Here is a 15,905-nt window from a genome sequence, read left to right on the forward strand (position 1 = left end):
ATTTTGCAATGGTGGGAAAATCTTGGTATACTGAGGCTAAGAGATTAGATTCATAATAAATATAATTGGAAGTGGTCCAATATGTCACAATGAATCAGTACCAAAATAAGGACTGGAACCCAGGACTCTTGGCTCCTAGCCAGGACTCTACCCACAAAACTGTATTTCCTGTGTTTTTATTTTTGATCTTGAACTAATTCTCAATCTCTCTCTCTTGCTCTCCAGCTCTCTCTCCCTCCCTTTCTCACATACCATAGATGGCCCTTGTACATGTCCTCCATAAATCACCCTATCATGGAGCGCCTTTGTTATTCTCTTCGTTAGGTAACCAAAGGAAGATTATGGCAGAGGACTCGGGCTCAACATTAAGGGAGATAATTGAAGGTCATTCAGCTGAAAATAATTCATATTTATTCATGGCTTCCTTTACCAGAGCATCTGGTTTCCGTTAGCCAGCATGGTGTCCTCTGGTCCTGACTGTGGTGGCCTACGGTAACCACATTTTTGCGAAAAAGGAAAAGAATGCTTTCTTACATCTGTTCCCGAGATGTTTTTCCATTCTTCTTTGTACAAAGCAATGCTCTGTATTTAGATGAACAAAGGCTAAAACTTCATGGTGTTAGGTACTGGTGACTGGCCTGCCCCTGGACAGCTTCTCTGCAACTTTCTCTTTCTGTCAAGATCAATCATAGAATGAAAGATTAGGAAAGCTAAGGTCAACCAGTTCATCTTACTAACTCCTGCCAGAATGTCACAGTTCTAAGCAGGTTTAGATTTATTCTGTTTGTAAAGAGATTTTCTGTTCTTACCTCCATATACAGAGAATATATTAATTCACTAACTAAGTTCTTACCTGAAACCTGTGGGCAGGTTTCAGTTTACAACCCACAATAGACACGTATTTTTATTTTTACTTTTTTTGCCCTTGACTGCTGTATTAGCGATAGGAACTCATACCTATATTTAAACCAGAATCTCTTTCAGCCTGTTTATTAACAAACTATTCTTTAGCATTAACCTACTAGTTATCTTTTAAGAAGCATTTTAGTTAGTTGAAGGAACAAAGCATGAGAGAGAAGAGAAAAGAAAGTGGGAAAAACCCAGTATGCATAAATATTAGAAACACTGAACTTGAAATCGCCTAGTCAATAACAGGCGAATTTTGACCTTAACGTAAATGGAATGACATTGTTACAATTAATAGTAATAGCTAAAACGTATCAAGTACTTTCTGTATATTATGCTTGATGCTTTAGGGCCACTGTCTCCTTTAATCCTCACAACAAATCCATAAGGTGAATAATATTCTTATACTCATTTTACATAAAAAGTTGAGTGCCATAGATATATCTGTGGGGTCCTGGCAGTAAACAGATGGAGCACTCAAATATAGGTTAATTGGAGGAGGTTTTAATAAAAGCCCTATTTGCCAAAGTATAGGCAGAGTGTAAGGAAATCATAAGGAATAATGCAGTATCCTGATGCTAGTAATGTTGGGACCATTACTAATCCTAACCCTGGAGAAGGAGAATGATTACCAGAAGCCAGAAGGAGAGCCAAGTCAGGAGGATTATCTGACAGGATCCCCTTCTACAGAGGGATGCAGCCGGCCCATGGGAAATGCAAGGGAGGACGAGGGGGGATAAATAATCCACCTTCATTCTCTTCCCATGCTCTACTTAGCTAAAAACCAATCAGGAGTCCTGAGCCTGTGGATAAATATGCTGAGGTCAGACTACTGGGGAAGAGAGAAAGGTGGAGAGGGTAGAAAGTGGATCTAGATGGGCACAGTCACTTTCTAAGGTCACAGTGATAGAGCAGGTCACTAACGTGAATCAAGGTCTCTAAATGATGGAGCAGGATTTCAAATTCATAACTGTCTGACTTTAGAACTCAGGCTCTTAACCACCATGCTCTACTGCTAATGGCTTTGAAATAGCCATTAGCTATTTCAAAGAAGGGAGGTTAATTCAGGCAGCAGAGAGTATAAGGAGATGTAGAAAGGAAGGGACATGCAAAACTATGACATTTACTAGATGTGAACCTCTGGCAAGACGTCCCTGAGTTCTGCTTTCTCACCTACAAAATACATCTATAACACAAATGCAGCTCATTTCTCTCATGCAGTTCATATCATCAATTTCATTATCATTATTTTGATTCAGCCTGGAATAGAAATGAATCACCCGAATTTATGCTCAGAGACAGCAGCCCTCTGTGGCAGTTTACTGCACTGTGAACAACTGCCTGCTTTGTAAGCCACACATCATTGACCCGGGGTCTGAAAGACAGTGGCCATGAAATCTGTTACTTTTTCTTATTGTTTTTACCTCATGTAATAGAAATGCCCACTCATTTCATCAAACCTGACTCAACGAATTTTGTAACTATGGCAAAAGAAAAGTTAGGAGAGATGATTTAATTTAAAAATTGTTCTCTACTCTATAAAAGGAGTCACCTTAACACAAATGATCAGCTGACCATAAATGGGTCTGAGAGTAGCAGTGCTCTTAGAAGCACATATGGTGCCAAGACCCTATGGGGTCTGAAGAGATGTCTCAGAGCAGCTTACAAAATATTGTTCAGGAATTTCCTGTGCCAAAAGCAAAGGTGAGAAATAGGACTGCAAATCAGAGGGAAATCCAAGCAAGCAGGAGCCAAGTAGAAAATGTATGACAGGAGCAGTTTGGAAAGAAGTCCAGGGTTGTGACAGAGCCTTTAGTTTCATTCACATGTGACGTGAGAGAGTATCAGACTGAGTTAAAAATCAAGTTCCCAGAATAGAACTTCAATAGAAGGATAGGAACATATCATCTGGTTTGTTCCCTAGAACTTGGAAGAAAAGATAAAGAAAGGGAAAACATGGGAAAAGATAAGAGACTTCAGAGATGAATACAGAAGATCCAAATCCAAAGGATAAGAGTATTGAGAAGAGAGAATAGAGAGGAGAAATAATCAGAACACCAAAGCAAGAAAAAAATTTTTTTTCCAAATTGGAGGGTGAATTTAAAATGGGTAATTCTACCAAATGCCAAGTGATATAAATAAGAATCACACTTAGGAAAATCATTGTAAAAAAAATTAAAACATAAAAAAATAATAAGAGCAGATCATAAAAACCTCCAGGGAAGTCTGTACCTAAAGGCTTTGTTAGCTAACACTATGGTGGTAATCAGTTTGCAACATACACCTGGAATCAACACTATGTACACCTTAACTTATACAATATTATATGTCAATTATATCTCAATAAAGCTGGGGGAAAATAGCCTCCAGGGAGAAAAGCAGACTTCTTGTCAGTAAAAGCATATGCTAGAGAACAATATTTTCAAGTTCAATGATCATTTGTTTTCAGCCCAGGATTTTTAAAATTAATTAATTTATTTTTTCATGATTTGATACATATATATAGCAAAATGGTTACCACAATAAGGCTAATTAACATCTCCATTTCCTCACATAATTACCTTTGTGTGTGTGTGTGTGTGTGTGTGGTGATAACATTTAAAATCTTCTCTCCTAAAAACTTTGAAGTATATAATACAGTATTGTTAATTATAGCCACCATGCTATACACTAGATCCCCAGAACTTATTCATCTTGTAGCTGGGAGTTTATACATTTTGATCAACATCTCCCTATTTCCCCCAACCCCCAGCTCCTGGCAACAACTTTTCTACTGTCTATTTTTATGAGTACGGCTGTTTTAGATTCTGTACATAAGAGCATGAAGTATTTTTTTTCTCTGTCTGACTTGTTTCACTTAGCAAAGTGCACTCAAGGTCCATCCATGTTCTCACAAAAACAGAATTTCCTTCTTTTTATGACTGAATAATATTCCATTGTGTATATACTACATTTTATTTATACATTTATCCATCGATGGACATTTAGACTATTTCCATGTCTTGGCTTTTGGGAATAACTCAGCCTAGAATTCTATAACCAAAACTATCAATCAATTTGAGATTAGAATTAATATATTTTAAGACAGGAAAAGACTGCAGGATTGGAAGCATTTCCGCTTGGTTAGTAAGCTTGAGGTCTTAATATTTGGAGCTGATTCCTGCCGACTTTGCCTGAATTCCCAGAGCCGTGTGGCTGACAGGGTCTTGGTGCTCTGGCCTGGTGTCAGGCCTGAGCCTCTGAGGTGGGAGAGCCGAGTTCAGGACATTGGACCACCACAGACCTACCAGGCCCATGTAATATCAACTGACGAGAGCTCTCCCAGAGATCTCTGTCTCAGTGCTAAGACCCAGCTCCACCCAACGGCCAGCAAGCTCCAGAGCTCGACGCCCCTTGCCAAACAACTAGCAAGACAGGAATACAACCCCACCCATTAGCAGAGAGGCTGTTTAAAATCATATTAAGTTCACAGGCACCCCAAAACACACCAGCAGATGCGACTCTGCCCACCAGAAAGACAAGATCCAGCCCCCTCCCCCACCAGAGCACAGGCACCAGTCCCCTCTACCAGGAAGCCTACACAAGCCACTGAACCAACCTCACCCACTGGCAGCAGACACCAAAAACAACTGGAACTACGAACCTGCAGCCTGTGAAAAGGTGACCCCAAACACAGTAAGTAAAACAAAATGAGAAGACAGAAAAGCACACAGCAGATGAAGGAGCATACATTTTTCTAAAAAATGCATTCCATTTCATCCAACTAAAATAATTTCAGTATAACAAGTATTTTACTTGTGTCACCTCAAACTCCATGAAGCTGATACACAGACCTTGATGACTACTTCTTATTTCTCTCCTCAATCCATTTCTCTCACAGACCACCACTAATCTCCTTTAAATCCCTACATAAGCATATCTTGTCTTTTTGCTCCCCAACTCCCCACCTTTTCCTCTCAACCCTCCACCACAAAATCTCAAAAACCATTCAAGCAAATCAGGACTACGATTTGCAGAGTGGGGAAAAGAAACAGCACTAAATAGGCCAAGCTAGAGTCCTTTTTAGTGTCAGGGAAGGAGAAAGGTTGCAAATATGCATATACTGATAAGCCTTATCCCATCTATATGTATTGTTCCTAAATAATGACCCAGCAGTGTTAAGTATTCAATGCAGTTAACAGCAGAGTGCTTTCCAGAGGAAGGCCAGCTTCCCATCCACAATGGGCCTCACAGGTGATACAGTTCTGGATCTGGCTCTTGCCTTGTCAGTGTCTCTCCATCATCAGTCCTGGGAAGACTAATCAAACTAATCAAACTCACAGGAGATTGAAGTTTATCAGTCCAATTAGACTGTCCCTTCCTTCACTTATTCTGGGAGAGATACTCCTTCCAGGTCTTAGAATAATGATATTTTTCCCATCCAGGGTACTACCTTCTCATTAGCAGAACAGTTCATGATGAAAATGCTACTTAGTGAGCAGAAAATAAAAACAAATGGAAATATGCATGATCTTAAGCAAAATCTCCTATTCATGCTAGAGGTGGGGCTGTGGGATGAAGGATCATTGCCCCACAATACGCTGCAGTGATTGAGTATTTGTGTCTCCTAATTCCCTGTCTCTGGACTGCCCAGTTGTAGTTTCCCTTTCTATTCCTCCAGACTGAACTGTCTTCTGTGCATTCAACTCTTTCTCCATATGAGGTACAATGGGGTTCCCATTACTAAATTAAAATCACATTCTAGAACTGCCTGCTTGAAATTACACCCAGGTGACCTTAACTGGAGCTTTTCGTGTTCCCAAACACTTCAGGCACTTATTTACAGTCTCCTGGCCTACTCCCACAGATGGCAAACCTTATTTCTCCTTTTTCCAACTTAGGAGGAAGCATCTCACTGCTGTTCTGATTGTATGGCTGTCATTCAATAGAAGAATAAAAATCTATCAATACTGAGAGGGGTAAGATGGCGGAAGAGTAAGATGCGGAGATCACCTTCCTCCCCACAGATACATCAGAAATACATCTACATGTGGAACAACTCCTACAGAACACCTACTGAACGCTGGCAGAAGACCTCAGACCTCCCAAAAGGCAAGAAACTCCCCACGTACCTGGGTAGGGCAAAAGAAAAAAGAATAAACAGAGACAAAAGAATAGAGACGGGACCTGCACCACTGGGAGGAAGCCGTGAAGGAGGAAAGGTTTCCACACACTAGGAAGCCCCTTCGCAGGCGGAGACCGCGGGTGGAGGAGGGGGGAGCTTCGGAGCCGCGGAGGAGAGCGCAGCCACAGGGGCGCAGAGGGCAAAGCGGAGAGATTCCCGCACAGAGGATCGGTGCCGACCGGCACTCACCAGCCCGAGAGGCTTTTCTGCTCAGCCGCCGGGGTGGGCGGGAGCTGGGAGCTGGGAGCTGAGGCTCGGGCTTCGGTCGGAGCGCAGGGAGAGGAATGGCGGCGTGAACACAGCCTGAAGGTGTTAGTGCACCACGGCTAGCCGGGAGGGAGTCAGGGAAAAGTATGGACCTGCCGAAGAGGCAGGAGACTTTTTCTTACCTCTTTGTTTCCTGGTGCATGAGGAGAGGGGATTAAGAGCGCTGCTGAAAGGGGCTCCAGAGACGGGCGCGAGCCGCGGCTATCAGCGCGGACCCCAGAGACGGGCATGAGACGCTAAGGCTGCTGCTGCTGCCACCAAGAAGCCTGTGTGTGAGCACAGGTCACTCTCCACACCCCCTTCCGGGGAGCCTGTGCAGCCTGCCACTGCCAGGGTCCCGTGATCCAGGGAAAACTTCACCGGGAGAACGCGCGGCGCGCCTCAGGCTGGTGAAACGTCACGCCGGCCTCTGACGCCGCAGGCCCGCCCCGCACTCCGTACCCCTCCCTCCTGCTGGCCTGAGTGAGCCAGAGACCCCGAATCAGGGGCTCCTTTAACCCCGTCCTGTCTGAGCAAAGAACAGACACCCTCCGGCGACCTACACGCAGAGGCGGGGCCAAATCCAAAGCTGAAACCCGGGAGCTGTGCGAACAAAGAGAAAGGGAAATCTCTCCCAGCAGCCTCAGGAGCAGCGGATTAAAGCTCCGCAATCAACTTGATGTACCCTGCTTCTGTGGAATACCTGAATAGACAACGAATCATCCCAAATTGAGGAGGTGGACTTTGAGAGCAAGATTTATGATTTTTTCCCCTTTTCCTCTTTTTGTGAGCGTGTATGTGTATGCTTCTGTGTGAGATTTTGTCTGTATAGCTTTGCTTTCACCATTTGTCCTAGGGTTCTATCCGTCTGTTTTTGTTGTTCTTGTTGTTGTTTTTTTTTTACTTAAAAATTTTTTTCTTAATAATAATTATTTTATTTTAATAACTTTATTTTATTTTATCTTACTTTATTTTATTTTCTTTTATCCTCTTTCTTTCTTTCTTTCTTTCTTTCTACATTTTTTCCCTGTTATGCTGAGCAGTGTGGATGAAAAGCTCTTGGTGCTGCAGCCAGTAGTCAGTGCTATGCCTCTGAGGTGAGAGAGCCAACTTCAGGACACAGGTCCACAAGAGACCTCCCAGCTCCACATAATATCAAATGGTGAAAATCTCCCAGAGATCTCCGTCTCAACACCAACAACCAGCTTCACTCAACGACCAGCAAGCTACAGTGCTGGACACCCTATGCCAAACAACTAGCAAGACAGGAACACAATGCCACCCATTACCAGAGAGGCTGCCTAAAATCATAATAAGTCCACAGACACCCCAAAACACACCACCAGACGTGGATCTGCCCAACAGAAAGACAAGATCCAGCCTCATCCACCAGAACACAGGCACTAGTCCCCTCCAGCAGGAAGCCTACACAACCCACTGAACCAACTTTAGCCACTGGGGACAGACACCAAAAACAACGGGAACTACGAACCTGCAGCCTGCAAAAAGGAGACCCCAAACACAGTAAGATAAGCAAAATGAGAAGACAGAAAAACACACAGCAGGTGAAGGAGCAAGATAAAAACCCACCAGACCTAACAAATGAAGAGGAAATAAGACAGTCTACCTGAAAAAGAATTCAGAATAATGAGAGTGAAGATGATCCAAAATCTTGGAAATAGAATAGAGAAAATGCAAGAAACAGTTAACAAGGACCTAGAAGAACTAAAGATGAATCAAGCATCCATTAAAAACACAAGAAATGAAATGAAAAATACTCTAGAAGGGATCAATAGCAGAATAACTGAGGCAGAAGAACGGATAAGTGACGTGGAAGATAAAATAGTGGAAATAACTATGCAGAGCAGAATAAAGAAAAAAGAATGAAAAGAACTGAGGACAGTCTCAGAGACCTCCGGGGCAACATTAAATGCACCAACATTCGAATTATAGGGGTTCCAGAAGAAGAAGAGAAAAAGAAAGGGACTGAGAAAATATTTGAAGAGATTATAGTTGAAAACTTCCCCAATATGGGAAAGGAAATAGTTAATCAAGTCCAGGAAGCAGAGAGTCCCATACAGGATAAATCCAAGGAGAAACACGCCAAGACACATATTAATCAAACTATCAAAAATTAAACACAAAGAAAACATATTAAAAGCAGCAAGGGAAAGACAACAAATTGCACACAAGGGAATCCCCATAAGGTTAACAGCTGATCTTTCAGCAGAAACTCTGCAAGCCAGAAGGGACTGGCAGAACATATTTAAAGTGATGAAGGAGAAAAACCTGCAATCAAGATTACTCTACCCAGCAAGGATCTCATTCAGATTTGATGGAGAAATTAAAACCTTTATAGACAAGCAAAAGCTGAGAGAGTTCAGCACCACCAAACTAGCTTTACAACAAATGCTAAAGGATCTTCTCTAGGCAAGAAACACAAGAGAAGGAAAAGACCTATAATAACGAACCCAAAACAATTAAGAAAATGGGAATAGGAACATACATATCGATAATTACCTTAAATGTAAATGGATTAAATGCTCCCACCAAAAGACACAGACTGGCTGAATGGATACAAAAACAAGACCCATATATATGCTGTCTACAAGAGACCCACTTCAGACCTAGGGACACATACAGACTGAAAGTGAGGGGATGGAAAAAGATATTCCATGCAAATGGAAACCAAAAGAAAGCTGGAGTAGCAATTCCCATATCAGACAAAATAGACTTTAAAATAAATACTATTAGAAGAGACAAAGAAGGACACTACATAATGATCAAGGGATCGATCCAAGAAGAAGATATAACAATTGTAAATATTTATGCACTCAACATAGGAGCACCTCAATACATAAGGCAAATACTAACAGCCATAAAAGGGGAAATCAACAGTAACACAATCATAGTAGGGTACTTTAACACCCCACTTTCACCAATGGACAGATCATCCAAAATGAAAACAAATAAGGAAACACAAGCTTTAAATGATACATTAAACAAGATGAACCTAATTGATATTTATAGGACATTCCATCCAAAAACAACAGAATACACATTTTTCTCAAGTTCTCATGGAACATTCTCCAGGATAGATCATATCTTGGGTCACAAATCAAGCCTTGGTAAATTTAAGAAAATTGAAATTGTATCAAGTATCTTTTCCGACCACAATGCTATGAGACTAGACATCAATTACAGGAAAAGATCTGTAAAAAATACAAACACATGGAGGCTAAACAATACACTACTTAATAACAAAGTGATCACTGAAGAAATCAAAGAGGAAATCAAAAAATACCTACAAACAAATGACAATGGAGACACGACCACCCAAAACCTATGGGATGCAGCAAAAGCAGTTCTAAGAGGGAAGTTTCTGGCAATACAATCCCACCTTAAGAAACAGGAAACATCTCGAATAAACAACCTAACTTTGCACCTGAAGCAATTAAAGAAAGAAGAACAAAAACACCCCCAAAGTCAGCAGAAAGATAGAAATCATAAAGATCAGATCAGAAATAAATGGAGAAAAATGAAGGAAACGATAGCAAACATCAATAAAACTAAAAGCTGGTTCTTTGAGAAGATAAACAAAATTGATAAACCATTAGCCAGACTCATCAAGAAAAAAAGGGAGAAGACTCAAATCAATAGAATTAGAAATGAAAAAGGAGAAGTAACAACTGACACTGCAGAAATACAAAAGATCATGAGAGATTACTACAAGCAACTCTATGCCAATAAAATGCACAACCTGGAAGAAATGGACAAATTCTTAGAAATGCACAACCTGCCAAGACTGAATCAGGAAGAAATAGAAAATATGAACAGACCAATCACAAGCACTGAAATTGAAACTGTGATTAAAAATCTTCCAACAAACAAAAGCCCAGGACCAGATGGTTTCACAGGAGAATTCAATCAAACATTTAGAGAAGAGCTAACACCCATCCTTCTCAAACTCTTCCAAAATATAGCAGAGGGAGGAACACTCCCAAACTCATTCTACGAGGCCACCATCACCCTGATACCAAAACCAGACAAGGATGTCACAAAGAAAGAAAACTACAGGCCAATATCACCAATGAACATAGATGCAAAAATCCTCAACAAAATACTAGCAAACAGAATCCAACAGCACATTAAAAGGATTATACACCATGATCAAGTGGGGTTTATTCCAGGAATGCAAGGATTCTTCAATATACACAAATCAGTCAATGTGATACACCATATTAATAAATTGAAGGTGAAAAACCATATGGTCATCTCAATAGATGCAGAGAAAGCTTTCGACAAAATTCAACACCCATTTATGATAAAAAAAAAAAACCCTAGAGAAAGTAGGCATAGAGGGAACTTTCCTCAACATAATAGAGGCCACATATGACAAACCCACAGCCAACATCGTCCTCAATGGTGAAAAACTGAAAGCATTTCCACTAAGATCAGGAACAAGACAAGGTTGCCCACTCTCACCACTCTTATTCAACATAGTTTTGGAAGTTTTAGCCACAGCAATCAGAGAAGAAAAGGAAATAAAAGGAATCCAAATAGGAAAAGAAGAAGTAAAGCTGTCACTGTTTCCAGATGACATGATACTATACATAGAGAATCCTAAAGATGCTACCAGAAAACTACTAGAGCTAATCAATGAATTTGGTAAAGTAGCAGGATACAAAATTAATGCACAGAAATCTCTGGCATTCCTATACACTAATGATGAAAAATCTGAAAGTGAAATCAAGAAAACACTTCCATTTACCAGCGCAACAAAAAGAATAAAATATCTAGGAATAAACCTACCTTAGGAGACAAAACACCTGTATGCAGAAAATTATAAGACACTGATGAAATAAATTAAAGATGATACAAATAGATGGAGAAATATACCATGTTCTTGGATTGGATGAATCAACATTGTGAAAATGACTCTACTACCCAAAGCAATCTACAGATTCAATGCAATCCCTATCAAACTACCACTGGCATTTTTCACAGTACTAGAACAAAAACTTTCACAATTTGTATGGAAACACAAAAGACCCCGAAGAGCCAAAGCAATCTTCAGAATGAAAAACGGAGTTGGAGGAATCAGGCTCCCTGACTTCAAACTATACTACAAAGCTACAGTAATCAAGACAGTATGGTACTGGCACAAAAACAGAAAGATAGATCAATGGAACAGGATAGAAAGCCCACAGGTAAACCCACGTACATATGGTCACCTTGCCTTTGATAAAGGAGGCAGGAATGTACAGTGGAGAAAGGACAGACTCTTCAATAAGTGGTGCTGGGAAAACTGGACAGGTACATGTAAAAGTATGAGATTAGATCACTCCCTAACACCATACACAAAAATAAGCTCAAAATGGATTAAAGACCTAAATGTAAGGCCAGAAACTTTCAAACTCTTAGAGGAAAATGTAGGCAGAACACTCTATGACATAAATCACAGCAAGATCCTTTTTTGACCCACCTCCTAGAGAAATGGAAATAAAAACAAAAATAAACAAATGGGACCTAATGAAACTTCAAAGCTGTTGCACAGCAAAGGAAACCATAAACAAGACCAAAAGACAACCCTCAGAATGGGAGAAAATATTTGGAAATGAAGCAACTGACAAAGCATTAATCTCCAAAATTTACAAACAGCTCATGCAGCTCAATAACAAAAAAACAAACAAACAATCCAAAAATGGGTAGAAGACCTACATAGACATTTCTCCAAAGAAGATATACAGACTGCCAACAAACACATGAAAGAATGCTCAACGTCATTAATCATTAGAGAAATGCAAATCAAAACTACAATGAGAAATCATCTCACAGCAGTCAGAATGGCCATCATCAAAAAATCTAGAAACAATCAATGCTGGAGAGCGTGTGGAGAAAAGGGAACACTTTTTTACTGCTGGTGGGAATGTGAATTGGTACAGCCACTATGGAGAACAGTATGGAGGGTCCTTAAAAAACTACAAATAAAACTACCATATGACCCAGCAATCTCACTACTGGGCATATACCCTGAGAAAACCATAATTCAAAAAGAGTCATGAACCAAAATGTTCATTGCAGCTCTATTTACTATAGCCAGGAGATGGAAACAACCTAAGTGTCCATCATCGGATGAATGGATAAAGAAGATGTGGCACATATATACAATGGAATATTACTCAGCCATAAAAATAAACGAAATTGAGCTATTTCTAATGAGGTGGATGGACCTAGAGTCTGTCATACAGAGTGAAGTAAGTCAGAAAGAGAAAGACAAATACCTTATGCTGACACATATATATGGAATTTAAGGGAAAAAAAGTCATTAAGAACCTAGGGGTAAGACAGGAATAAAGACACAGACCTAGTAGAGAATGGACTTGAGGATATGGGGAGGGGGAAGGGTAAGCTGTGACAAAGCGAGAGAGAGGCATGGACATATATACACTACTAAACGTAAAATAGATAGCTAGTGGGAAGCAGCCGCATAGCACAGGGAGATCAGCTCGGTGCTTTGTGTCCACCTAGAGGGGTGGGATAGGGAGGGTGGGAGGGAGGGAGACGCAAGAGGGAAGAGATATGGGAACATATGTATATGTATAACTGATTCACTTTGTTATAAAGCAGAAACTAACACACCATTGCAAAGCAATTATACTCCAATAACTATGTAAAAAAAATCTATCAATACCTCTCTGTCATGTTACATCCTTCCCTCTCTTCTTCTTCTGTCCTCTCTCTTCTGTCTCTCCTCTCTCTCTCTCTCTCAAATTTACCCCCTCTAGTTATACAAAAGCCACAGAATGTAAAAATAAAATATTTTTCATTTTTAGAAATCAGAGTCACCAGCCAAAGTAGCATAGTTACAATGTTTGGAGAGGGGTGAAGTGTGACTCAGGTATTAGTAGAAGCTCTGCATTAGAGAGTTTTCATAGACTTTTTCTCTTTATTTTTTTCATAAATTTTTTACCTTGGTCAAATTTTTTTGCAAATTTTACTTTGATAGAGCACAAAGAGAACTTATATTCCACAATTCACACAGTTGCTTTCATTGATTGATCTGTTTCATGTTCTACCATAATTCTACCTGTTATTTTATCTTTTATCTCCTCCTGCTTGTTAGCCTATTACTTGGGGACATTGGGACAGTGGTGTGACCATATTATAACACAGTGCCTGGCATATAGTCAATGTGATGATTCAACACGGCAGAGCAGGCAGTGGCTCCCTGTGTCCCCCGTCTAGACATTTCACCTGCCGGTCTTCTCTGGATCTCAGAGCTCTTCTCTTCCTTTTTAGAGACAAAAACACAGAAGTGTTTAGAGGCAGAAACACAGAAACAATCATTCAGTTTGATGACATGCAAGCAGAGTGAAAAATAATTCACCTGGACAGTTAAGGGATGAGGTGGAGATGAGGAAGGAGACTCTTTTAAGACTGGAAAAAGAAGAGGAGTGGGGGATGTAATGGATTGTTGATTCCATTTTCTGGCTTCTCCATGCCTCCTAGTTAAGATATCAGTAGCAAATTTCATTTTAGCTTCTGATAGCATTTTCACTCTGAGTCTTGGGCTCTTGATGGAAGTCTGGAAAAGCTATCGAGAAGTTAGCTCTCCTTCCGCACCTCCACACGCACACAGAGAAACCCATACACAGACATGACTGGCACACCCACGGAGAAGCCACATGTGCACCTAAGAACACATGGACAGGCAGACAATAAAAACGCCTAGTGGTAGCAAGAACCACTCCAGCCACAGATGCCTTCTGCTGCAGACAGCACATGTGCTTGCATTCTCACACCCACACAGACACAAAGGCCCACACGCAAATGCCACAGCCACACCCACAGTCCTTACTTACTCAGCTGTGACTTTCCTCCCACATGCCTTATTTGAACACAAGACTGTCTCTAATTAGAGTCTCTCAAGTCCATCTTTGCCTGACAAATCAAACTTCTCAGTGCAGCCTCATGAAAACTCAACTTCTAAACTGCTCAAAATAACTGAGAATGGAAGAGAAATAAAGGACAGCTCACTAGACACCTGGGGGAACTGAAATTTGGAAAGTTAGGTGGAAAGGCTGTCAGGGCTAGTAGTGTCCCACCTCCCCACCAGATATTTTAGTAGATGGACACATAGGTGATCTGGAAATGCCAACAATGCAGTAATTACGAAAGAGATGACCACTGATACTAAAAGGAGAAGAAAATATGACATATGATGGAAAGAAAATGAACTTGAGAACCAAACAGACTTAGATCCAAATATAGCATTGCTATTTACTTTTAACTTGGGCAAGCTATTTAGTCTTTAACAGTTTACTCAACAATAAAATCTACATTCAAGTATCTTTATGAGGATTAAGTGTAATGATATATGTAAAGTGGTTATTACAGTGTTTAGTTTCATAAACATGTGTTTTATTTTTGGTATTGAAATTGTTCCCAAAATATCCTGTGAGCTCTCCCAGCAAAAGACAATGGCTTGAGTTTTCAGCTCTCTAAGGCAAATTAGAAAAGTTACATGCTCACTCTTTCCTTGGGAATAGAGTGCCATTGGTAAACAATATTTGATAAAGGAATAAGTGAATGAGCAAATAAATGAATGATTGAATTAATGGTGTAACTATATTATACCTTGCTGTACTTAGAATCATCAGTATGTAATATTAAATCTAGCATGTAGTTCTAGTACTAGAGGTTTCTCAGTTTAATAGGAGAGACAGCTAGGAAAAAACATAATTCTAATAAAATGAGAGAAATATTGCAAGGTTTTATTAAAGCAGAGGAAAAAAAAGTAGTTCTGCTGGGGGACAAGGGAATGTTCCAATAAAGTTCTTCAAAACAGTGGTATGTAATCTAGGACAGGAAAAACTCACAAAGACATTCCAGGGAGAAGAAGGATCATGGGCAGAAGTACAGAAGCATAGATGCTGCTCACTTAGGGCAAAATGAATAGGCCAAAGTGGCTAGAATGTTGGGGACATGGGATGCCATGCCAAGTGATAAATCTGGAAAGACAGTTTTGGGAACCACCTTATGGAGGACCTTGCATAATGAGTATCTTTGCATAAGAAGACATTATCTTTAACTCAGAGGGTGACAGGCAAGAAAATGACATGGTCAGATTTGTATTTTAAAGAGGTCACTCTAACATAAGCATGAGGATCGATTCAATCAGGACAAAATGGAAGCCTGGAAGATGTCAGTTTAAGACCTCATCCTCTTTCGTATGCATTATTACAATGGTATCCATAAGGCAGGGAAACAGAGTATATAAAGAAGAGCATTTTCTCAGCAAAAATTTATGAGGTTGAATTGGCAAGAACTAGAAAATGGACTAAATTTGTGGAGTGAGTGAAAAGGAAGAATTACAGATGACTGAGAATATAAAGCATTGTGACTGACTAAATATTGTTTTATTAATCGAAATAAAGAACCACTGCAGTTATCTATTGCTGCATAATGATTTATTCACAAAACTTAGTGGCTTAAAATAACACAATCATTTGTGATCATCTCTTATGGTTTTGGAGGCTGATTGCCTTAGCCTTACGGTTCCTGTTCAAGATCTCTCACGTGTTGC

General features: G+C 40.2%; 1 protein-coding gene across 1 annotated transcript in view; it reads right to left on the minus strand.

Annotated features, from left to right (window-relative positions):
• The window catches only part of LOC309799892 (negative elongation factor D-like), a 69,364-nt gene extending 55,667 nt beyond the window's left edge, over positions 1-13,697 (minus strand). The window contains exon 1 of the mRNA XM_082613518.1: positions 13,574-13,697. The gene's annotated coding sequence lies outside the window, so the exon portion shown is untranslated. The remainder of the gene's footprint in view (positions 1-13,573) is intronic.
• Positions 13,698-15,905: the final 2,208 nt, after the last annotated feature.

This window comes from Mesoplodon mirus (assembly GCF_964341445.2).
Source record: "Mesoplodon mirus genome assembly, chromosome: 3".
Lineage (NCBI taxonomy): Eukaryota > Metazoa > Chordata > Mammalia > Artiodactyla > Ziphiidae > Mesoplodon > Mesoplodon mirus.